The 26,928-nt window shown below is 39.6% G+C and overlaps 1 protein-coding gene across 8 annotated transcripts in view; it reads right to left on the reverse strand.

The window, feature by feature from the left end:
• Nucleotides 1-26,928, reverse strand: part of NCOA1 (nuclear receptor coactivator 1) — a 342,124-nt gene that overhangs the window by 254,060 nt on the left and 61,136 nt on the right. For all 8 annotated transcript variants that reach the window (XM_045009603.1, XM_045009600.1, XM_045009598.1 and 5 more), the window contains exon 2: nucleotides 2,565-2,734. The gene's annotated coding sequence lies outside the window, so the exon portion shown is untranslated. The remainder of the gene's footprint in view (nucleotides 1-2,564; nucleotides 2,735-26,928) is intronic.

The raw sequence follows: 26,928 nt of genomic DNA on the forward strand, positions 1-26,928 counted from the left end.
ATGATGGAAAGAACATTTCCTTTCATATTAAACTGTCCAGATTTGATGATTGTGCAAAGGGTGTATATAAATGCCAGTGCTAAATTAGAAAAAGCTGGAGAAGAAAATGAAACAGGTAGAGTTCTGCTATCTGGAGAGTGTGATGATATTTGATGGTGGCTGCGATGAAAATATTCACATGAGATGAAGAAAAAATGAGCACCACTTTTGGAAGGATGAACAACATCTGGTCAAACCAAGGTCTCAACACGAAACTAAAGGTCAGATTATACCATGCGATTGTACTGAGTATACTACTGTACAGGGCAGAGACTTGGTTGAAGACAGGAGCTAACAAAAAGAAACTGGAAGTTGCCCATCAGAGATGGCTGAGGAAGATACTACACATTTCACGGAAAGACAAAACAACAAATGAGAGAGTAAGGGAGTGGACAGAGCAGGTTGTATTAGAAAATATCAAAGAAAAAAGCTCAGGCAGTTGAGACACATACACCATACAGAACATGGGAGATGAACTAAGCAAGCATTGAATTGAGTATCCAGGTAGGAAAGAAAATGATGTAGGCCAAACAAGAACTGGCAGATGACAGCGACAAAGGTTACCGAATGTGTGGACATTGCTGAGGAAGAAGTACCACAATTACCGAGCCACTAATTAATGGAGGAACCGGACTGCCCAATATGTCAATAGCACAGGAGGAACTAAAGTCTAAAGTTAGGATGATGGTGTTTAAAGCTGCTGGTATTTTTACCACTATGCTCATTTAAGTTTTTCTGTTCTGTGTAGCTCCCACTCTATTACAGCAATTTTTCTTCAAATTAAAATATAGCTGGTTGCTAGCAAGCTACAGAAATGTCCAAGCCATTACGTATATCAGCTAGGAAGGGCTACAAGGATACTGACTGCATTGTTCTTCCACCAGAGACTGTATTTAGTCCCTGACATTTAACACACAAGCTTGAGACTTGGGAAACACACTATGAGCTCAAGTGTTCTACAGAGAAGCTCTGAAAGCTGCAGGTCAAACCACGAGAGTAATATTAACTAATTAAAGCCACCATACCTGTCTTGAGTATGTAGCCTATGCATAAGAACATAAGAGCGGCCATACTGGGTCAGAACAAAGGTCCATCTATCCCAGTATCCTGTCTTCCAACAGTGGCCAATGCCAGATGCCCCAGAGGGAATGAACAGAACAGGTAATCATCAAGTGATTCATCCCCTGTTGCTCATTCCCAGCTTCTTGCAAACAGAGGCTAGGGACACCATCCCTGCCAATCCCGGCTAATGGCCATCGATGGACCTATCCTTCATGAACTTATCTAGTTCTTTTGTGAACCGTGTTGTAATCTTCGCCTTCACAACACTTCAATCTGCAATTGCAGCAACTAACCATTAAAGCACACCAAGTCAATATGGACTAGTTTTGCAGTAATTTTTTCCTTTATGGACTTCTAAGGCAGATTTTTTAACTGCTGATGCACTACAGACTGGCTGCCAGTCTGATCCATGGAAAGCAAACCCTTAGGATACAGAGGTGAGACAGAATGCTTTGAGAAGTTCCAATGATTGGTTCCACATTTAGAGATGCCTTAGCAAAAGGCATCTCTGACAGTTTTAAACATAAGAACATAAGAACATAAGAAAGGCCGTACCGGGTCAGACCAAAGGTCCATCTAGCCCAGTATCTGTCTACCGACAGTGGCCAATGCCAGGTGCCCCTGAGGTAGTGAACCTAACAGGCAATGATCAAGTGATCTCTCTCCTGCCATCCATCTCCATCCTCTGACGAACAGAGGCTAGGGACACCATTCTTACCCATCCTGGCTAATAGCCATTTATGGACTTAGCCACCATGAATTTATCCAGTCCCCTTTTAAACATTGTTATAGTCCTAGCCTTCACAACTTCCTCAGGTAAGGAGTTCCACAAGTTGACTGTGCGCTGCGTGAAGAAGAACTTCCTTTTATTTGTTTTAAACCTGCTGCCTATTAATTTCATTTGGTGACCCCTAGTTCTTGTATTATGGGAATAAGTAAATAACTTTTCCTTATCCACTTTCTCAACATCACTCATGATTTTATATACCTCTATCATGTCCCCCCTTAGTCTTCTCTTTTCCAAACTGAAGAGTCCTAGCCTCTTTAATCTTTCCTCATATGGGACCCTCTCTAAACCCCTAATCATTTTAGTTGCTCTTTTCTGAACCTTTTCTAGTGCTAGAATATCTTTTTTGAGGTGAGGAGACCACATCTGTACACAGTATTCGAGATGTGGGCGTACCATGGATTTATATAAGGGCAATAATATATTCTCAGTCTTATTCTCTATCCCCTTTTTAATGATTCCTAACATCCTGTTTGCTTTTTTGACCGCCTCTGCACACTGCGTGGACATCTTCAGAGAACTATCCACGATAACTCCAAGATCTTTTTCCTGACTCGTTGTAGCTAAATTAGCCCCCATCATGTTGTATGTATAGTTGGGGTTATTTTTTCCAATGTGCAATTTTCACTTGAGGTGGAGAAACAACAACAAAAAAAGAAAAAACCTGAAAACTTACCTCTACCTTTCCAGAGGTGGACGATGACTCATGGGAAAAAATGGACTCTTCAGTAAATTAAACAGTAAAACAAAAGAATCCTAGAACTTCAGCAAACACAAGCATCGATCGTCCATGGGCAGTCTTCAGATGTACTCTCCCGGCTGGGGACCAACATCAATTATTGAATTCTGGTGAGAAAAAGGGCAGACAGACATTTTGGTTACATTACTGTCTCCCAATAAACCAAATGACACAGGATTCAACTTTCAGCATCTTAAGTGAAAAATAGCAGTTAGTTAATTTCAACATTAATTTGTGGCAATATCATATTAAAAGCATGTTGGTCTTATTAATTCTACATACACCAAGGCAGTTTGTTCTTTGGTTGCATTACAAAAAGGCTTAATAGGGTAGCAGTTTTTCCAGCCTTTAGTGACTTGGAAAAAAAACCAACATTTAAAGACCTTATTCCTCAGCAAATCCATGCTAAAGAATAGAAGTTTCACAGTCCAGAAACTCTAGAGCTTTTAACAAACATTAGGTTCAATGTCACTTACAGATATGCTTATCTTCTGCCCCCTTCCCCCTCTTATATAATTCCTAACACAGAATACCCACAGGAAAAAGCAGCACAGATCCAGAAACAAACTGATAACAATTTGCGATAGCCAGACATCATCCACGAAGACACAAATGAGCAACAAAAAATTAAGTTGACGCTCATCAGCGCTAGACTGGTGGTCAGTCCTCAAATCGTCAGTGAATTCATTATGGATGAGGCCCCAGATGCAATATGATCACCGTCTGAGCACTGCTTCACAGGGTGTGGGTAGTAATTTGCTTCTGTTATAGTTCAGGAAGGATCATCCAGTGGCTAGGGCACTAACCCAGGACTCAGGAAACCTGAGTTCAAGTCCCTGCTCCTCCACAGACTACAGCAAGTCATTTAGCTTCTCTGTGCCTCAGTGCCCCATCTGTAAAATGGAAATAAATAGTACTTCCTTACTCGCAGGGGTGTTGAGAATAAATACATTAAAGATTGCAAGGGGCTCATAATACAGCAAATGGGGATACATAAGTGCCTAAGAAACTGCAAAGTACTATCCGTCTGGAACAAAAGGAAACCAGGCAGTAGTTATGGCTCCCTAAAGCCACAATTCCTTCCCTCAGCTGTTCCTGTGGCAGGAGAGCAGTGCACCATCCCCTTTCTATGGGCTGTGTACAGAGCCTACTACAATGAGGCCTTGATCTCTAATTGGAGTTCCCTAGGTGCTACTGTAATAACAGAAAAAAGAACAGGAGTACCTGTGGCACCTTAGAGACTAACAAATTTATTTGAGCATAAGCTTTCGTGGGCTACAACTCACTTCATCAGATGCATGCAGTGGAAAATACAGTAGGAAGAGATATATATATACACAAAGAGAACATGAAACAATGGGTGTTACCATACACATTCTAATGAGAGCGATCAGTTAAGGTGAGCTATTACCAGCAGGAGAGAAAAAAACTTCTTGTAGTGGTAATCAAAATGGTCCATTTGCAGCAGTTGACAAGAAGTTGTGAGGAACAGTGGGGAGGGGGGGGATAAACATGGGGAAATAGTTTTACTTTGTGTAATGACCCATCCACTCCCAGTCTTTATTCAAGTCTAATTTAATGGTGTCCATTTTGCAAATTAATTCCAATTCAGCAGTCTCTCGTTGGGGTCTGTTTTTGAAGTTTTTTTGTTGTAATATTGCGACTTTTAGATCTGTAATTGAGTGACCAGGGAGATTGAAGTGTTCTCCGACTGGTTTTTGAATGTTATAATTCTTGACGTCTGATTTGTGTCCATTTATTCTTTTACGTAGAGACAATCTGGTTTGGCCAATGTACACGGCGGAGGCATGTTAAACATTAAAATCAGGCCCAGAGATGGTCCACCTCGCTCCTACCAGACTACAAACAGAATACGGCACCTACCAGTAATGTGTAGACTTGGAACTTTAAAAGGGCCAGTTACCCAAAGCTTAAAGCAACTGGTCAGCATAACTGATAGAAAGTGTTAGCAAAAATTGGAAATCACACAAGGCCATCCTACTAGAGCCTGAATAAATGCAATTGCACAAACTCGGGGGAAAATGACGCTACTCAAAAAACTATCTTGGTTAAAAGGAGATGTGAAAGCAGCAATAAAATATGGAAAAAAATATATATAAAGACCACAAAAAGGGGAAGTTAATAGCAATAAATTAAAGTTAAAAAAATGCAGGCAACTGATAAGTACAAAAAATCAATGAAATATTAATGGCCAATAGGGTTAAAGCCAACAAGGCATTTTTAAATCATATTAAGAACAATAAGACATTTGACTTAGTACCACATGACATTTTGTTTTAAAAACTTGCTTTACATGGAACTAACAGGGCACATATTACATGAATTAAAAACTTAATAACAACTAAACTTTGAGATCAGTGAATATGGAGATATTAATAAGTGGGGCAGTTACTAGTGGAGTCCCCCGTAGGGATCAGTTCTTGGTATAACACTATTCAATACCTTTATCAGTGATCTAGTTGATAATATAAAATCTTTGCTGATAAAATTTGCAGAGGACACAAAGATTGGTGGGATAGCAAACAACGAGGACAAGATACTGTTACAAAGCAATCTGAGTCACCAGGTTAAGTGCCTCAATCCCACAAAGTGTGTTTCAATACAACAAAATGCAAGGTAATACATCTGAGAACAAAGAATGCAGCCAAAACTACAAGATCGGAGATGGGCTTGGAAAGCAGTGACTCAGAGAAGGACTTGGGGTCATCATAGGTAACCGCCTCAACATGAGCGCTCAGTGCAATGCTGTGGCAAAGAAGGCCACTACAGTCACTGAATGTATAAAAAAGGGAATATCTAGTACAAGTAGGGAAGTGATCTTGCTTTGGTACACTACATTGGTAAGAGCACTACTAGATTAGACACCAGCACTGGACACAAACTTCAAGAAGGATGAAGAAATACTGGAGAAAGTCAAAGAAGAGTCACAAAAACAATCCAGGGGGCTGGAAAACATGCCTTACAATGTGAGTTTTAAGGAGCTCAATCTATTCATTTTATCAAAGGAAAGGCTGAGAGGTGATATGGGGGGAGGGATAGCTCAGTGGTTTGAGCATTGGCCTGCTAAACCCAGGGTTGAGAGTTCCATCCTTGAGGGGGCCATTTAGGGATTCACCCACGAAAGCTCATGCTCCAATACGTTTGTTAGTCTATAAGGTGCCACAGAACTCTCTGCCGCTTTTACAGATCCAGATTAACATGGCTACCCCTCTGATACTGTGTACAGTTAGTTACACATGGGAAATATATCTGATGGCGGGGGCATTTCAATCTTGCAGACAAAGGCAAAACAAGATCCAAGGGTTGGAAATTGAAGTTAAACAAATTCAACCTTGAAATAAGTGAAGATAATTAAACTTGGAACAGCTTAGCAGGGGAGGTGGTAGACTCACCATCACTTGTAGCCTTTAAAATAAAATTAGACATTTTTCTGAAAGATACGCTTTAATCCAGTTTCTGGGAAAACAAACACTCTACAGCCTGTGCACACAGGAGGGCAGACTAGATGATCATAGTGGTACCTTCTGGCGTTTGATTCTATGAATCTACTGAGCACACCAAAGAACAAGAATGGGCAAGAAGGCAGATAGGTTAGCATTCAATAGTCTCATCTAACCACAAATACAATTAAGTTTCTCCCAAACCCCGGGAACTAGAAAATCTTTTGAATTCCTTCATCTAACAGACAGCGACAAAGGAAATCTAGGACTTCAAACTCATTAATAAACCCGAAAAGACCAAGGAGTTCATAAAGAAGCTGATTAAGACTCTGTCAGCAATAGTGAAATTCTCTGGATTTATAATCCTAGGCAATGTCAATATCATAGAATACCAGGGTTGGAAGGGACCTCAGGAGGTCATCTAGTCCAACCCCCTGCTCAAAGCAGGACCAATCCCCAGACAGATTTTTGCCCCAGATCCCTAAATGGCCCCCTCAAGGATTGAACTCACAATCCTGGGTTTAGCAGGCCAATGCTCAAACCACTGAGCTATCCCTCCCGCCTCCTATTCATGCTGACAGGACCTTGGACACAAACACCCCAAAATTTGTCTCCTCTCTTTCCATCCTAAAACATTCACTAATAATTTCTAGTGTAATTCACATGGCTGGCCATATTAGAGATCATCATAAGCCAAACGCTGCTCTGGGTTAGACTACTACCTAACATAAGCAGCATAAAAAAAAACAACAAGGAGTCCTTGTGGCACCTTAGAGACTAACACATTTATTTGAGCATACTTTTTCGTGGGCTAGAACCCACTTCATCAGATGTATGTAGTAAAAAATACAGGAGCAGGTATAAATACATGAAAGGATGTGGGGTGCTTTACCAAGTGTTAAGTCAGTCTGACAAGATAAATCAATTAACAACAGTATATCAAGGGAGGAGAAGTAACTTTTGAAGTGGTAAGAGAGTGGCCCATTACAGACAGTTGACAAGAAGGTGTGAGTAACAGTAGGGAGAAATTAGTATTGGGGAAATTAAGTTTAGCTTTTGTAATGACCCAACCACTCCCAGTCTTTATTCAGGCCTAATCTGATGGCATCTAGCTTGCAAATAAATTCCAGTTCTGCAGCTTCACGTTGGAAGCCCTGTTTTTAAAGTTTTTTTCTTGATGAACTGCCACTTTGAGGTCTGTTATTGAGTGACCAGAGAGACTGAAGTGTTCTCCTACTGGTTTTTGAATGTTATGATTCCTGATGTCAGATGTGTGTCCATTTATTCTTTTGAGTAGAGACCACCCGGTTTGGCCAATGTACATGGCAGAGGGGCATTGCTGGCACATGATGGCATATATCACATTGGTAGATGTGCAGCTGAACGAGCCCCGGATGGTGTGGCTGATGTGGTTAGGTCCTATGATGTCGTCCCTTGAATAGATATGTGGACGGAGTTGGCACCAGGGTTTGGTTCCTGGGTTGGTGTTTTTGTTTTGTGGTGTGTAGTTGCTGGTATTTGCTTCCGGTTGGGGGGCTGTCTGTAAGCGACGACTGGTCTGTCTCCCAAGGTCTGTGAGAGTGTGGGATCGTCCTTCAGGATAGGTTGTAGATCCCTGATGATGCACTAGAGAGGTTTTAGTTGGGGTCTGTAGGTGATGGCTAGTGGCGTTCTGTTACTTTCTTTGTTGGGTCTGTCTTGTAGCAGGTGACTTCTGGGTACCCTTCTGGCTCTGTCAATCTGTTTCTTCACTTCACCGGGTAGGTATTGCAGTTTTAAGAAGGCTTGATAGAGATTCTGTACGTGTTTTTCTCTGTCTGAGGGATCGGAGCAAATGCGGTTGTATCACAGAGCTTGGCTGTAGACAACGGATCGAGTGGTGTGTTCTGGATGAAAGCTGGAGGCATGTAAGTAAGTATAGCGGTCAGTAGGTTTCCAGTATAGGGCGGTGATCATGTGACCATTGCTTATTAGCACTGTAGTGTCCAGGAAGTGGACCTCTTGTGTGGACTGGTCCAGGCTGAGGTTGATGGTAGGGTGGAAATCGTTGAAATCTTGGTGGAATTCCTCAAGGGCCTCCCTGCCTCTGGGCACCAGGATAGCGATTTTGCATGATTCAGACAAGAAATATTATGGACTCACCAGATTCCAATACAGAAAGGTCGACTAATTTAAATCAAAGTGATTTAAATTACTGATTATATGCATATTTTAAATCAGCAGGCAAGAAATCTTGATTTAAAAATCATTGATTTTAATCTCATTTTGCATTTACTTTTTATTTATTTTCCTATAGAAAGGCTGAGTATCATTGATTGGTAACCATTAAAAAAACGGTTATTCACCTTTCTGTAACTGTTGTTCCTCGAGATGTGTTGCTCATATCTTTTCCAGTTAGGTGTGTGCGCGTGCTGCGTGCACAGATGTCAGAAACTTTTTCCCTAGCAGCTACCCGTCGGGCTAGCTGGGGAGCCCCCTGGAGTGGCGCCGGTATGGTGCTTTATATAAGACCCTGCCGGCCCGACCCCCGTTCAGTTCCTTCTTGCCGGCTACTCAAACAGAGGGGAAGGTGGGGGGGAATGGAATAGATATGAGCAACACATCTCGAAGAACAACAGTTACAGAAAGGTGAGTAAGCGTTTTTTCTTCTTCAAGTGCTTGCTCATATCAATTCCAGTTAGGTGACTCCCAAGCCTTACCTCGGAAGTGGGGTCAGAGTTTAGGTACCAGAGACTGTAGAATCGGTCTGCCAAAAACCGCATCACAAGAGTGCTGGACGATGGCATAGTGGGATGTGAAGGTGTGCACTGAGGCCCACGTGGCAGCTCTGCAAATTTCCTGGAGGGGAACGTGTGCCAGAAAGGCTGCCGACGATGCCTGAGCTCTAGTGGAGTGAGCTGTGAGAGCAGGCGGAGGGATGTGTGCCAAGCTATAGCAGGTACGGATACATGCGGTGATCCATGAAGATATCCGCTGGGAGGAGACCGGTGCGCCTTTCATGCGGTCCGCGATGGCAACGAACAACTGGGTTGTCTTACGGAATGGTTTTGTGCAGTCTATATAGAAGGCGAGCGCCCTCCTAATGTCCAGTGAATGGAGGCGTTGTTCCCGAAGGTCGGTGTGTGGTTTCGGGTAAAAAACTGCCAGGAAAATGTCCTGACTTACATGGAAATGGGACAACACTTTTGGCAGCAAGGCTGGGTGAGGTCTCAGCTGGACTTTATCTTTATGAAAAATGGTATAAGGTGGTTCACAGGTAAGAGCCCGTAGCTCAGACACCCGAAGTGCTGAAGTGATGGCCACTAGGAAGGCGACCTTCCAGGAAAGATAGAGGAGTGAGCAGGAAGCCAGCGGCTCAAAGGGAGGGCCCATAAGGCAGGAAAGAACAAAGTTAAGGTCCCATGCAGGTACAGGTGGCTTTGTTGGAGGATGGATTTTTTCCAGGCCTTTCAGGAAACACCGCACGAGCGGGTATGCAAACACCAAGCACCTGGGTGGAATGCAGAAATGACTGCGAGGTGGACCTTAAGAGAGCCAAACGCTAAATATACATATATTCATAGTCTTCATTTTTATATATTGTTATGTTATTTACTTACTAGATTAATTTTTACTTGTGATTTCTGTCAAGCTTCACTTGGATGAAAACTAGAATTCAATTAAAAATAAACACTTTTTAGATGCTGTTCTTGTGTATTACATAAATAAAACTGCTTTAAATGTACTGGACACCTAACAAGAGCAGGTTTATTAATACGTTTTGCATTTTAGAAAAACTGGTTGTTTTTTTAAACAAAAGTAACATTATCTGTAGTTATTGAACTGAACTGATTGTTTCTGGTCACCACGACCTTCAAGATTTTAGAACTAATAGAGCTCCTTTTTCTCACCTCAGTTTTATTCATAGACCGAAGGAGGAAAATAAGCTTTCCTGCTTTTTCAACCCCTCATAAGTTTCTCAACTTTGAATGAACTAATCATTGAAGTTTAATAGCTGAATAAACTCAAATGAAGAAAATATTCTCTTTGCACCTGCAGAAGAGGCTACTGCTATCAAAAGTTGGTTTAGTACTTCAACAAATTCTGGTTCCAGGTGCTTAACCAGTGACTTTCACCAGTTCAGTGGTTTCTTAAAATTTTTGTCAGCAAACATGTACTGGTTGATTTTTTTTTATTTAATTTAAATGATTTTATAGATTATAATAAGTTTAGGCCTTAATATAGGTTGCCATAATTTTAAATAGGTTTATTTTTAAAAAGAAAATGCATTTAATTTAAACAAATTATCTTTTTTTTTAAATCATCTATTTTTATCCACCCTGATATTCGGTGGCAACAGCGCAGCAAGGGACCAAGGAGCAATCAAATTGCGCATCATTATGACCACACATTAACCACTGTAATCAAAATAACTCCCAAACAACACTCTGCCTTCACATCATTCACACAGGTCTCTATGTGACTAGTATAATATGAAAAGAAACTAGAGCACTGAAATCTAGATAAGGTAGAAATAGTGAAACAAAAATTTTCAATATGTAAAAAATACACTAAGGCAAAATAACGGGCTAAAATCCTTTTTCTCCTTTTCTGCAGAAGCCACCCAAAAAAGCTATTCTGGTTAATGAAGCCCAACCGACTGTAGCCTGCAGAAGAATCCAGTACCAATTTCTGCTATCTTCTTCCTTACTGAACATCCCCTATATAGCCAATAGTTTCTTGGGGTACACAGAATCAAACATTACATACAACTTCAATATCTGGCCACCTCCCTTCCCCAAGTTTGATCCTTCTACACATCAGGAAGCCCCGGACAAAGTGAATGAAACAGTAGCCTCCACTTGCGAGTCAGACCTTTGCCTTTCCTGGCTGGGGAAAGTTTCAAGAATAACTAGGGTATCTGACAGATTGCCAGTGCCTTGTTCAACGAAGGATCTGTCTCTCCCGGTTTACAGCAAGAATAATCTTGAAACATTTGTTGACTCTACAGAACAAGACTTCCACCACCTGGAGTCAAATCTCCTACTCCTGAGCAAGCTGACTGAGAAGATAATGAACAGCAGTTCCTGAGCACATCATCTATAACCTATAACCTAGATACAGGATCAATATCACCCCGGTACCACTCTCTCCGCAAGCTCCTTACCGAACTTCATCAAGATTCTAGTCCTTTCTTTGAAATCCTTCAAAAAAACTGGTACCAAGGTACCTAAAAGTTCACCTCATCCTCTAAGGTGCTGCAGGTACTCCACCTCCCTGTGGGGATTAGCTTACAGCGCTGGGAGCGAGAAAGTTGCAGCGCTGTAAAGCACCAGTGTAGCCAAGGCCTCAGTCTCAATTGCTCAACAGCTCTGCTCCTCATGAATAAAGGAACTATTTACCACAAAGGTGAAGCTCGCAGGGGTTTTCTTGGCAGCTGTGTTGTAGAATTAACTCCCAGAGGACTAAGATTAGCCAACATGCTCATCAATTTTCAGATCCAAATGTAATTTAAAAAAATCTCATATCTTTGACCATTCTTTCCCACAAAGCAACACACCCTATTAGTATTTAGGTCAGAGAAGGAATTTAAAGTGTAGAAATTACTGTCCATGGAAGGCTGCAGGTGGAGAAAATGGAGAGGAAACTTCACTTTAATTTGTTGATGTATAGTACTTTGTAAAAGTTTTTTACACTTCAAATGGTGCTCATAGGCCATGGTATAAGAACCTGAACAGAACAGAATAGTGGATGTAACCTTTTATCCCTTCAGGGATACCGTAAGTGCCATGTCACTTACGCTTCCTCCACTACAAGGAACAAGTTTCACCAACTCAATCCCGCATATTGCTGCAGCCAAATCACTGATCTAAACCATTGTAATTTTTTCAGCCACCAAGTCTCCCAAAATTTTCACCCATGTAAAAACCTTGTATTCAACACCCAAATTCCAATATGTAACAAACCATAAATTGGTCAAACCTCAATTGGCAGAAACACAGACATTGGTCATATGAGTTTGCACTCCACCCTATGATCTACTGTCAGAATTCAAATGAGAAAGGTTTCAGAGTAGTAACCGTGTTAGTCTGTATCAGCAAAAACAACAAGGAGTCCTTGTGGCACCTTAGAGACTAACAAACAGGGATCTGGTCACTCAATAATGGACTTAAAAGTGGCAATTCTTCAACAAAAAAACTTCAAAAACAGACTCCAAGGAGAAACTGCAGAACTGGAATTAATTTGCAAACTGGACACCATCAAATTAGGCCTCAATAAAGATTGGGAGTGGATGAGTCATTACAAAAACTAATTTCCCCATACTAATTTCCCCCTACTGTTACTCACACCTTCTTGTCAACTGTTTGAAATGGGCCGCCCTCATTAACACTATAAAAGTGATTTTTCCTCCCTAGGTATTCTACTGCTAATTGAATTGTCTCGTTACCACTGACCCCCCACTTGGTAAGGCAACTCCCATCTTTTCATATACTGTGTATATATACCTGCTACTGTATTTTCAACTCCATGCATCTGATGAAGTGGGTTTTAGCCCACAAAAGCTTATGCCCAAATAAATTTGTTAGTCTCTAAGGTACCACAAGGACTCCTTGTTGTTTTTTCAAATGAGAAAGTGAGCCGTCCAAAAGGGGAACCTTCGCTAATAGTCAGATCAGCATAACAATCATCTATTTCTCAAGCCAGTCAAAAGCTATACAGTTTCTGGTAATCATGTATACTGATTACAGAATCAAACGCATAGGCCAGGAGTCTCATTACTACTTCTTTGTTGGCCATTGTTGTAGCTCTCTCTCTATAATATAGCATCACACACATATTCTTACATTCCTTATTGAAAAGGCTACTTATCTGAAAGTTTATATACAATTACATGGACCTATCTGAAAGTTTATATCAGGGGTAGGCAACCTATGGCACGGGTGCCGAAGGCGGTTCGCAAGCTGATTTTCTGTGGCACCCACACTGCCCGGGTCCTGGCCACCAGTCTGAGGGGCTCTGCATTTTAATTTAATTTTAAATGAAGCTTCTTAAACATTTTAAAAACCTTATCTACTTTACATACAACAATAGTTTAGTGATATATTATAGACTTCTAGAAAGAGACCTTCTAAAAACGTTAAAATGTATTACTGGCACGCGAAACCTTAAATTAGAGTGAATAAATGAAGACTCGGCACACCACTTCTGAAAGTGCCGACCCCTGGTTTATGTATAAATTTCAGATAAGTAGTCTTTTCAATAAGGAATGTAGGAATTGCCAGACTGGATCAGATAGGTGCATGTAATTCAGTGGTCTGCACCAACTGCTTCAGAGGAAAGCGCATGAAGTAGTAAGCAGATGTGGGTTAACCTGCCCCGTATGAAAGTCTTCTCTTAACCTCTGATAGTTAGAGTCTTGTTCAAACCCTGAGGCATGAGGTTTTATAGGTCTCAAACTTTTTTTTTAGCATTAACTAAGCAACTCTGGATAAACTTGTTATCCATATAAATGTCTGCTCCCTCTTTAAATCCTATTAAGTTCTTGGCTGCAGCATCATGCGGCAATGCGTTCCACAGCCATATGTATTACGCAAAAAAGTATTTCTTTTTCCTAGATTTTAAATTTACCACATTTCCACTTAACTGAATGACTCGTTGTTCTTGTTCTGTGAACTAAGGAGAACAGAAGTTTCCGATCTACCCTCTCTACACCATTTGTTATTTGTATGTCTCCTTGTCGCCTCTCTAAGGTAAGCAATCCCTACCTTTTCAATCTCACTTAATATGAGTTTTTCTACTCCCCTAATCATTCTGGATGCCACTCCCTGACCCCTTCTTACTCTGCAATATTCTGTTTGAGACAGAATCATAGGACAGGAGGGGACCTCAAGAGGTAATCTAGTCCCCTGCACTCGTGGCAGAACTAAGTATTAGCTATTCTAGACCAACCCTAACAGGTGTTTGTTCTAACCTGCTCTTAAATATCTCCAGTGATGGAGATTCCACAACCTCCCTAGGCAATTTATTCCAGTGCATGGAGTGAAGCATTCTAGATGATTGTGAACCATTAATTTATGTAACAGGATTCTAATATTTCATATATAATTCTCCATCCCACTCCTTATGCATCCTAATATCATTTGTTGATTTGACTACAACTGCACTTTGAGCAGAAGTCTTCATTGGACTGTCCACAACAATACCCAAGTCCTTTTCCTGAGTTGATACAGTTAATATAGAACCCAGTAAAATGTATTAGAACTTAAGTTTTCCCACCAATGTGCCTTATTTTGCCCAATGCTCCTTGACCAGCCAGCCACCTTTGACAGTCAACTACACTCTCCTGGAAATCTTGTCCTCCCTTGATTTCTGTAACTCTATGCAGGTGATATACAGATCTACCTCTCTAAATAAAATATAAAATAAATAAATCTCTACTGTAGACCTTTCTCCTTCTAGCCAAACTAAAATCTTGGGCTTGTCTCGCTGATATCTCTTCATAGATGTCGACCCATCAATTCAAGGTTAACATAAATCAACAGAACTCAATCTCTACCTCCCCTCACTCCAAGAAACCCCACCTACTACATCCTCCCTTGATACCTGTGGACACCACCATCCTCCTGCCAGTCACTCAGGTTTGTAACCTGGCTGTCATCTTCGACTCATTTCAGAGTAGCAGCCGTGTCAGTCCGTATCCGCAAAAAGAACAGGAGTACTTGTGGCACCTTAGAGACTAACAAATGTATTTGAGCATAAGCTTTCGTGGGCTACAGCCCACTTCATCAGATGCTTAGTCTCTGAGGTGCCACAAGTACTCCTGTTCTTCGACTCAGATCTCTCTCTAGGCCTCATCTCTCACATTTTGCAGATTCTTTTTACACAACATCTCTAAGACACACTTTCTCTCTGGCCATGACAAATGCTGTCTTGCCTCACTCATCCATTCAGAATGTTGTTGCAAAGATCATTTTTCTAGCCCATTACTTTGACCATGTTCACCCCTTTCTTTTCAACCCTCTGCTGGCTCCCCATTATCTATTGCATCAAACCAAAGCGGTTTGTCTTTACTTTTAAGGCACTTAACAGTCTATCATCTCTCATCACCATCGAGCTGTCTGCTCCCAACTCTGATCAGTCCACGACACCAACCTCCGCCGCCCACTTGTTACATTTTCAAACAAGCTCCTTTGTGCTTTCTCTCATGCCTCAGGCTTGTGAAGAGCTCTCCATAAACATCTGCAAAGGTGTTTCATTATCTACCTTCAAATCCTGCCTTAAAACTCTGCTTTACTGTGATGCCTATACAAAATGTGACAGTTAGGATGGCAGTGTGTTAAGACCACAGTCTATCATGTTGAACAATACTGCCTCATTGTTTCTGTGTACTCTCCCATCAGTGTGTATCCATCTGTTGCTTCTTGTCTCATACTTCGATTGTAAGATCTTCGGGGCAGGGAGCTTCTCTTGTACAGCACCTACCACAATTGGATCATGGTCCACGATGGCGGTTCCTAGGTGCTAGGGTAATTCCAATAATAAATGTATTAACGTTAAATTTCTTCTGCCATTGCATTGCCCATTAACCCAACTTGATCAGATCCCTCCAAAAGTTCTTCAGACTTCTCTGAATTTATAACCCAAACAAGAAGCATTTATGTCTCAGTGATACTCTTATTTGATAAGGACATGGATATCACTTCAAGTGAGTAACTATAATCAGGCTATTCTAATGAGTGGACAGGGTTACAACCCTGAGCTGTTGCTAGATGACTCGCTGGTACCGTATCTTCCTAGCCAGCTGTTCTCAGCCATGTCTGTTGGACTGCTTCCTTACAGGCAAACCGTGCTTTAGAGTGTGAACAGCGCTACTGTGGCAGCTTCTACTATACAAATTACAACCTGACATAGATGGGGGTTCTGAAATTTTGTGCAGTGTGGACCACATCTTAGGCTATGTCTATACTAGCACTTTTATCGGTATAATTTATGTCCCTCAGGGGCGTGAAAAGAACACACACCCCTCTGAGCAATCAGCTATCTGCAGATCACCACAATCTGACAATCATGGGTTCAGACAACAAGCAACAATGCCAGTTCAGCAAATACTACTCTCTCCTTACCCAAGTAAGTGGATTGCCTTTACGTCCAAATATATTTTTTCATATATCTGTAGCTTTTCTGTTCTAAAGCGGATTGTTTTTTACTATAGTGCCTGGTGATAAAAACTACTTATAAAGTGCCTTTTGTTAATACATCAACGTGACTTCAGATAAGTCTTCAGTTTAAAGAAAAAAGATGTTTGGAGGACAAACAGAAGAATGAAGTGTCCACAGAATATAAATATCTCCACCTCACAATGTTTTTTACTCCATCAGAAAGCATTTCAATTCTTGTTACTACAAGGAGTACGTACTTAAAGATTTTCAGTGCAAGAAACCTGGCCTTTCCATAAAGCTTGCATTAGCCTGAAATCCTTGGTCTTCTGACTGTTACCTTCCATAATCCTGTATTCAATATTTCATGCTCAACTCTTGTCAGTGAATTGTCTGAAGTGGTTTGCTTATAAGTGCTGGGGTTCATTTTTATCCTTTCTTTCTGACAACTAATGAAGCTGTCTGGAGAGGAACAAATATTCAACACAAGATGATGAAGATGAATGTTGTTTGGTTTTTAAGCAAACCATATCTAATAATTATACTTCCCATAGAGTGGCAGGGTGAAGGCGGGCAGTAGGTTATCTAAGGTCTTTGTAAACATGTCCTTTGAAGTTGAATTCTTCTAACTAAACTTCCTTTACAATACATTATTATGAAACAGACTCATCTAGTTAGTACTCTATTACTGATTATAGCAATCTTAAGAATTCTTGTAATCCATCAAAAACGTACTCAAAAATATATTACGGTGCCAGTCATGTCATTGTGTCTATCAGTCTTTCCATTACATACCTCTATTTTAAGGTTTTATAAGTCAGCTGTAAAAATTCTTTTGGGGCTAAAACTTGACACAATACCTTAGCCCAAGGGCAACTGTTACTAAATATTTAAACTAAAATCCATTCACTAATTTACCAATCAGTCATCATACAAAACATTTTTCCATCATTTTTAATCCGGACCACATTTCAAAGAGAACTTTCTTTCATCTTTAGTTTAGTTATCTTTCTCCACTTACATTCCCCAAGTCATGTGATCCCTACAGATTTTTCACCCACAGGTTTATAAAAGGCATGGTCTATCTGCAATTAAAGTTCTCACAACAGGCCATGATGTAATAGACTTATAGCACCTTTGAAGCAGTTATGGTCTAGCATGCAAAGCACATGCCTTTCAACAACTCCCTTGTTCCATTTTACTTAGTCCAGTGAATAAAATGAATTTCAAAAGTTACATAACATTTGGAATGTACGTATCTGCAGTAAGCAATTTGGACAATGCTGACAATGATTAATTACTTTAGCTACCACAATTTAAAAAGTATCTCCAAATATAAAATTTACATCATAATAATATGGGCCTAATATAAAAGCAAGGAACTTTAATGGCAAAACTTTAGGATTTATTTTATATGCCACTGTAGCCTTGACTTCTGACATGGGTGACAGATTAGTTTATGTCTGATTGTTCAGTCAGGATTTTCAGCCAAATCTGGGAATTTCCTGGTTTTTTGGTCTGTCCTTTGCTAACCTGCTTCAGAACAATAATAATACTTTGTATGGAAGGTGCCATAAAATACAAAGATTTCAAAAGTGATTTACAGGCACTGTTAAGTCTCACCATCTTGTCATTTAGGGAAATACTACCCCATTTTACAGATTGCAAAGTCACAATAAAAAGGAAGAGTCGGGGCTGGAGTCCCTTCTTAGTTACACCAGTGTCACGCCTTTGACTTCTATGGATTTACCCAATTTAAAGCAGTGAGAGTGGAGAACCAGGATCCGGATTTCTCGATATATAGTTCTGTCCTTCAGTCATAAGACCATCCCTTCCTTTCACCTACACCTACCTGCCTAAAATTATTTTTGAAAGATATGGGTAGTAAATTAAATACAAAATGTATGCTACAGACAGAAGAGTTCAGATGTTTTTGTACATATCACGAGAACTCCCAGCATAAGAAGTACAACCTTATAGTTCATACCGCTGCTTGTGTTCTCTGTTTAGTATCAGAGGTATCAATTAAAAATAAAATGACAACTTCCGTAAACTTTAAGGAGGAGCAATGACAGACACCAGAGGAAGCGTAATTGGCTGGAAGGGTAGCTAGTGAATGATCCAAGGCACTTCCTCGTCTGCACTTTCATATGCAGAGAGCACTGTTTCTGACTGGGATACAAGACATTAGTGCCAAGTATCTAACTTGCATCTCCTCCAAGGCTATTGGGACAGTTTAGAATTCATATTTCTCAGGGACATTTCACCTCCTCTGGATAGGAACATTCAGGCAGCAGTACCTGTACAGTGTTATTTCACACAACTGTTTTTTCTGAAATTTGGCTCTCAAGTATGGTTTGAATGTAATGTATTCATAGCAGAAAGGAAGGAGGGAATTCTGCGAGTAAGAAGAAATAGGTGCTTAATAGGACGACACTGGGAATTTATATCTTTGTCCATTTCTACTTTTTCAGATACCACAGCTCTATATTATACACAATATTATAAAACAATCAAATTGCAGAGAGAGGAGACATTTTGGCAAGAGGGTCAAATTAGTCTGCCGATTAACAGCTCCAAATTAAAGGTTGAATGGTCACCACTGTATTTTGAGAGATTGTAGTTTTCTACAACTAAGGACTGAAAAATAGAGAAATCAAATGGGTTCGAGTGAAGTGAAATTGTCTTATCAACTCACATGAAAGTTTAACTATTTTCTGTACCTTTAAAACTTTTGAATGTATGCCAAGTTTTTTGTGGCGTTTTTGCTTGCCCTAGTTGAAATTAACATGTTTCACACTTTCCAGTTTTCACTTCAAGGTGCTAAAATATCTGAACTTTTTTTATTCTTTGGTTAAAGTAACAAAAAATTCTAGGCTAACAAGAGGCAATACTGTCTTTAAAGAAAGTGGAATCTGTGGTTACTTCTATTGTGGTAACCCTAACAGAGATTTTGGTCTGGAGAAAAATTCCTGCCCTAGATTGCTCACGATCTATGATTTAGCCAATACCCATATGAATAAAGACAAATAGAGGAGGACAAGGTAATCAGAAGTGGCTACCAGTGTAACCTATGCCAGGCATGTATTTTAAAAAAAAAAATCATATCTGCCTAACAAGACTGAGTGTATTTATATGCACCTGAATTTCTCTTTGGACATATCTTTTATGACTGCGTTTATCCAATCTTCACATTTCCATGAAGCAATAACTTAGTCTTAAAGAATGCTATCTCCACCAGGCCATTTCCACTAAATGCAGGAAGTAACAAACTTGTCTAAAAAACACTTATAGGTCATCTAGGGTATTGGAAGGAAGCATACTTTTTTGGGGCGCTCCCGAAACCATTCCTACTGCCCTAATGTCAGTGGGCTTACTGAACTAACACTTACTCAGAATTAAGTGAGGTAAGGCTAGTGGGTGCAGTAGGAATATGAAAGTATAGATGCCAGGAAATGAAGTACCCAGGAGTTTTCCACTTTAGTTGTTTGGCCACTACAGTCATCTCTGTGGTGCGGGGATGAAGGGGAAGGATGACAAAAATCTAGCCATCTAGACAATGGGAGGGAAAGCTCCGGGCACCTGGGAGTAGGATTTCTTTGGTATTTTTCTTAATTTCACAGCGATGAAAGGCCTCTGGGAGGTAGCAAAGGGACATCTTTAAGAGGTGTGGATTGATAGAAGGATAGGCTGGTGGTGGAATTAAGTTCTGTTGTGTTTGACGGTCTTTGCAGCCTGCCCGGGAAGTTCAACTTTGGGCATTTAGCTCCCTCACTTCAATGGCCACCTTCGGGCGACCAAAAGACTGACAAAACACTGCCATATGCAGTAAAAGTCAGTCTTTGACCCCACTGGGGGATAAGCCCGGAGAATAAGGAGATCTAAGACTGTTGAGGCAGTTGTCCCCAGCTGTGCGTATTGTAAAGCACAAAGAGGGATCAATGGAGAATGCAAATTATGCTTTATATATTTAAGATAATGAATGATGTTGCCTGCTCCAAGACTAGATTTCAAGGTGTTCACCTTGTGGGTGGGTCCCAAGGTAGGGTTAAAGCGAGTTGGTGTTGGTGTACCACCAATGCCCTTGATGCGTTGATCAGGTTCATCACTGCAGTGGCACTGGAGGCACAAAGGCTAAAAGTGCTCAGTGACATCAATATTTACGTAGATGACTTATTCTGGAACAGCTCAGAATTTTATGGATGCCATGGCAACCATGGGACTGTAACAGCTGTTTGCTGGCTGAAGCCACGTAGCTGGCCACATGAGCTATAATATTTGGAATGAGATCGGAAGCTGGAGAAGTTCAGATTGCTCCCTGCTCCTAGCCAATGATTTAAAACTGAAATCTTAAGATCACCTACAGTATCTTAGTTATGTATTTTGTATTAAAGATCTCAGGGATTTCCCCTCTAAATTAGACCAAACTTTAATAGTTTTTAAACTATGTTCATTTGCACTGGATGGAAAGCCCTCTTCACTCTGCAATACTTTATTGATACAGGAATTGGTACCAGAAACCTCTCAGATATTGTCTGTATAGATAAACTAATGAACATCATGCTGAAATCGTGGGTTATTATACCATGCACAATACACAAGTAATACACAAAACTGGGCCAATGAGGATTTGTACCAATTTTTCCCAACATTTAAATGCATGGATATCTTCCTTTTCTCTCTTTGTACCACAGTCAATGATGTTTAGAATAGACTGACAGGCTGTACATAGAGTAATTTCTAGACTACCACACGCATACCTAGTTCGGAGAACAGTCAGTTTCTCTTATTAGGAAAAACACACACTAATGGTTCACCCAGTTCAATACTCCTATTTTATTTGGTCTGTCCTCTCTTCCCAAGGCCCATCAGTTTTATTAAAGTGTTTTTGTCATTTGCAAACTATTCTTCATCTGGAGGCCAGACAACATGAGGAAGTGATGGGTGTTTGTTTTCCTGATTTAATTTTTTTGGAGATGGGAGAGCATAAAATTCTGTCAAAGTCATCAGTAATCCAGCAGTGATGATTCATTATGGAAGATTGTAAATAGTTTTATGAACTGTCAATGTTTCCATGATGTGAAAAGAAGGTACAAAGCTGAAAGTAGAACTTGTGGCAGCTGAAAGTTCCATGTTAAAACAATATCAGCCAGTACATGGATGAAACATTGTTCTGTACTTGTAGATTTCAAAGACATATAAAATGAGAAAAATTGAGGTGAAAGCACCCATAACCATCAGTGTACTAAGATTGAGACAAGATTGCTGTCTGTTTTAGTATGTTAAAAGCAACATTTTCAAATCAATTTGATACTTTATCTACTTCAGGGAAGAATCTTGTTGTAGTCAAGTTAAAATGGACAAGACATCTTTTCCATCTATTTTATTGTTCTATTCAGTATTAATGAAAATGCCTAAAAATAGGGTGATAAGATCAGACAGTGAATTTCACCCCTCTGCAATGGTGCAACAAGGCCTAACTAGAACTTATGTGAAGTATAGTCCTAAGTGATTAAATTTACCCTTGATAAGAATCTGAACTGTATTTTGGATTGCCAAAACATGATCAAGTACTTCAACAGATAACAGTAGAGAGCAAAAAGAGTAAAGGTTTGATATTTTACAACATAATCTCAACAGCCTGGGGCAGATGTTGCTGTCTTTTTTTTTTCAAGCCAAAATTCATAATTTTTGATGGAATGAAGTTCATTTTTACAGATTATAATAAAACAAAAGCATTTACTGGATAATTTGTTATGACTGAGGTGTACTTGAACCTGATGGTGGTGATTTTACTGTTGATTTTACTGGATGTTAATTATTGTTGGCTTACATTTTATGAAGAGGTAGTAACATCAGAAATGCAAATTGAAGATCCAAGGTTTTGATAGCTATCCATAAAGACATGAAGTCATTTGAGAGCCAAGCAAATGACAGGATCTCTCTCCTTTCAGTTGGACCAGGACGTAACCCAACAAATAATTAAAGATCTTATTTACTGGAGCCTGGATCATGCCCTCCAGCAGAAAAAGCCATAAAAGTGGTATCTGTAGAATGATCTCCCTCTGCAGTGTCCCCCTTCTACCATTCCATCTATGGGGAAAGTACAACCAAAAATTGAAAGCATGTACCTTTTTGGTTAAGGTTGACAACACTTGTAAATTCTTGCTTGGTAGATATTTAAGGCACTTCCTTAGATATTGTATATTTGCAAGGAAGCCATTCCTATTGTAGCAATCACTATAATATGTTGTGTCGCTCCAAAAGACAGCATTTGCGGCAGCTACCGAAAGGAGGCTCCTGTAAAGGTACATGGCAGAGAGTTCGACTATAAAAAGAAAAAAGCTGCTAGAGTTCACTAAGGGCCCAATCCTGCAAGATACAGTATGCCCTCAGTGCTCACTGAAGAAAATGTAAATTGAAGGTACTCAGCACTGTGTAGGATCAGACCCTGAATCTCTGCATCTATATATTTCTACTATACATATAACTTTGGTCCTGTCTAGTGATCTGGCACTGTCTTCACAGCACAAGGCCTACTTAAAAGCTTTCATGCAGCTAGTTCAACAGGTTTAAGCAGAAGACTAATCTTTACCCAAATAACGGTGGCAAGCCCCTGAACTATCCTTCAGCACCTCATGCTAATGATAAAATAGAACTGGGACCATAGGAGAGAACGGGGGGCTGGAGCCATTGAACAAAAATTGAAGAATGGTAATTCTTCCCCCTTCCCCTTACAATTATTTTGACTTTATTTAAAGCGTTTATATGGCATGTATAAGATACAGAAAATATAAATAGAGTGGATATAAATACAAATCAGTAGTATGTTTATTATAATCTTTGGATAATTAAATGAGACAAAGCAGCTTAATAACAAGCAAACAATTAAATAACTCCGTATGCATTAGTACCCTGCTGCTACTGACTGGTATGCACGTACCCTTACACATACATAGGAGAGAAGTAATTACAGCCAGCGAACGGGTAGAATAAAAGTGAGTAATGAATGAAAAAGTAAACCTTCACATAGACCCCCGCACAGTGTTACTCTGAGCACGTCACATAGAGTAAAATTATCCCAGATAAAAACCTAGCACAAATACAGAAGATGTTAGAATTCATATGGAACCAGAAAACACCAAGAGTGAAAGAAGATACTTTGTACAGACCCATTAAATAGTGTGGACTATTTCAAATGTTCTATGGTACTATCAAGCCAGCCAGCTCAAACCAGTAGCAGACTGGGGGTGCTCTAACCCAGCCAAATACTGGGTCTATACTGAACAAGAAAATCACAACAGTGTAATCATCACTAGGCTACTATCGATTCATAAAAAAATTCAGACCCGTCAGAAATTTTACATACGTCCTTTAGCAAAGCTACTCTGTGGGTCTCAGATAGAACTAGCGATAAGATCAGCTCTTTTCCATCACAAATAATCCAGACTGAGAGCCGTGGAACACACACAGTTGGCCAGCTGTTCAGTTAAGAAATTTTTCTAACTTATTTAGAGATCAAAACCATTCTCCCCTGGTATCAATACTTTCAAGTCAGGCACTATGTTTCTCAACTTTCTAGAAAACCTGTTTTATACATGAAAGCTAACTTTAACAGAAACGATGGTGTCTGGACAATTAGGAAACAAAAAAATTATAAGTAATTTATATCAATCTTTGACGGCTTTCCTAACAAAAAAGGGTCTCTATTTGACATGCTGGGAAAAGGATGTGGATAGGCAAGTCACTCCAGAGGAGTGGAGTTTGATCTAGAAAAGACAAGCAACCTCAGTCTGTAGCACAATACGTTTCAATGATACCTCAATACCAGTCAGATATTTCATATATACATACACTGAATGGGGATAAATGTTGGAGAACCTGTAGTGAAAGTGGAGATTTTATGCATAGACGCTAGATATGTCCAGTCACGAGAGAGAATTCTGATGCAATCCAGAACAAAATATCACCAGTTGCTGGATACTGATTACCAAATGATCCTAATCACGAACAAGGCTGGAGGTTTTACATGCGGCCAAGAATGTTTAAAGGTAAAGGGAGAGACTGAGGTGGATGTTAAGGAGCAGTGAATTCCACATCAAAGAAGGGTCAAAAACTAATTAATCCAGAAAACTACAGTGCGACAGCGGTGCCCCAACAAAACCAGCAGAATCAGGGCATAGATACCAACCAGGATGAGGATTACTGGGGTGTTCTTGAATATAGTCAAGACTTTCAAGATGGTCCAACTGGTTTTTGAAAGTCAAAGTGAATGAACTGAAAAATTTGGAAATACAAGTTTCCTGGCAATAGAGGATGGGTGTTTAGTCAGAGAGAGTTATGTCAAGGTTAACTCCACATTTCCTTATTCAGGAATTTTGCTTTATGTCAAAGTACAGTATCCTAATGATGCTATAAACTGATCTGTATTTACAACCTTAACTACTTGCACAATTTCTTGTCTGGGAATTTATTCCTGATGCAAATTTGGATTTTTTTTCATAAGCTATTTGAACCAACCTATTTCAACTGGTAGCAGCCTGGATTTAAAAAAAAAAACTGATTTTTTTCTGGAACAAAGTGGAATTTTTTTTATTTAAAATTTATTTTTGATTTTGTAATTTAAATTATAAGTTTTTCTTTTGAAAGAAAATAAAATCATAATTTAATACAAACTATGTTAAAGCCTAAACTTATTATGATTTAGTTGTAAAGGTGAAACACATTTTAATAAGAAAAGTTTATGTATCCAAAACATTTAATTAAAATAAATATTATATGCTGTTGCTTGTGGTTGGTTAAACTAGTTACCATCCTAATGTAGCTTGACACTAATCATGAGCAAGAAGTTAGTTATCTAGGAAATGAGCAATATCATTCACCATTTTCTAACATTCTTACTAACTGTGGATTTTTAGTATGTGAAAACATCAAGTTATATAATGGCTTAAACATAGAGTTATGGTGTACACTTCTAGGTAGCAAAAATATGCAACAAATGTAGTGTAATGTCAACATTTTAATGGTTATATCAACCAGTGAATGCACCTTTATTTAAAAAGTAACAAGTACAAATGGAAAAGATTATTAAAATTGATTATTTAAATCATGATTTAAAAAGCTGATTTAAACAGCCTTGCCTGGAAGGACACAAACAGCACATTTTCCATAAAGGAATGAGAACACGAAGTGCACATTTTGGCAGTGAATGAGCTACAACTGTGGGGAACAAATGAGACAATGGGTAGGGGCCCTGTGTAAATCACATTTTCTTTTTCCCAAAAGAAAATTCACAGCAGTGTAAATGGCAAAAAATTAAATTTCCTGCACCTTCCACAGAACGAATTTTAAAACTAAATTTAGTCAATTGCAAGAATGAAATTAATTCTATAAGTAACTGTAGTCAATTTGAAACTGACTAGAGTTTAGGTAATTTTTTGTATAAAAGACTTGGTTGGGGATATTTTCCTTTAAAAAAAAATTTTAAAAGGGGGGCATTTTTGCAGTTTCCATGCCCTCTATAAAATAATTATTTACACAGGGCCTTATGTATGGATATGGAAATGAGATGACTCAATACAAGTGCAATGGGGTGAAATTCTAAGGCCAGTCTTATCCAGGTAGTCAGAGTACGCTGCTACGGACAATATGATCAGAATGGTCCCTTCAGGCTTTAACATCTACAATACGCTGAAAGTTTCACGGTCTGCTGAACTTCTTACATGTTACATAAGAACACAAGAATGGCCATACTTGGTCAAACCAATGGTCCATCTAGCCCAGTATCCTGTCTTCCAACAGTGGCCAGTGCCAGAGGCTTCAGAGGGAATGAATAGAACAGGGCAATCATTGAATGATCCGTTCCATCATCCAGTCCCAGGTTCTGGCAGTCAGAGGCTAGGGACATCCAGAGCATAGGGTTTATCCCTGATCATCTTGGCTAATATCCACTGATGGACGTATCCTCCATGAACTTCTCATTTTTGAACCCTTTTATATGTTTGGCCTTCTCAATATCCCCTACCAATGAGTTTCACAGATTGACTCTGCATTGTGTGAAGAAGTATTTCCTTTTGTTTCTTTTAAACCAGCTGCCTATTAATTTCATTCGGTGACCCTGGTTCTTGTGTTATGTGAAGAGGTAAACACCACTTCTTTATTCACTTTCCGCACACCATCCTGGATTTTAGAGACTATCCATATCCCCGGCTCATCAGCTGTCTCTTTTCTAAGCTGAACAGTTCCAGACTTCTTAATCTCTCCTCCTATGGAAGCTGTGCTGTACCCCTAATCATTTTTTTGCCCTTCTCTGTACTTTTTCCAATTCTAATAGATCTTAATTTAAGATAAGGTGACCGTAACTGTACGCAGTATTCAAGGTGGAGGTGTACCATGGATTTATATAGTGGCAGTACGATACTATTCCTTTCCTAATGCTTCACAACATTGTTAGCTTTTTTGACTGCCACTGCACATTGAGCAAATGTTCTCAGGGAAAAATTCACAATTCTCTTTCTTGAGTGATGACAGCTAATTTAGACCTCATTGTTTTGAATGTATAGTTGGGAGTACATTTTCCAATGTGCATTACGTTGCATTTATCAACACTGAATTTCATCTGCCGTTTTCTTGCCCATTCACCTAGTTTTGTGAGATCCCTTCATAACTTCACAGCTTTGGACTTAAATATCTGGAGTAATTTTG

This window comes from Mauremys mutica, chromosome 3 (assembly GCF_020497125.1).
Source record: "Mauremys mutica isolate MM-2020 ecotype Southern chromosome 3, ASM2049712v1, whole genome shotgun sequence".
NCBI classification, from domain to species: domain Eukaryota; kingdom Metazoa; phylum Chordata; order Testudines; family Geoemydidae; genus Mauremys; species Mauremys mutica.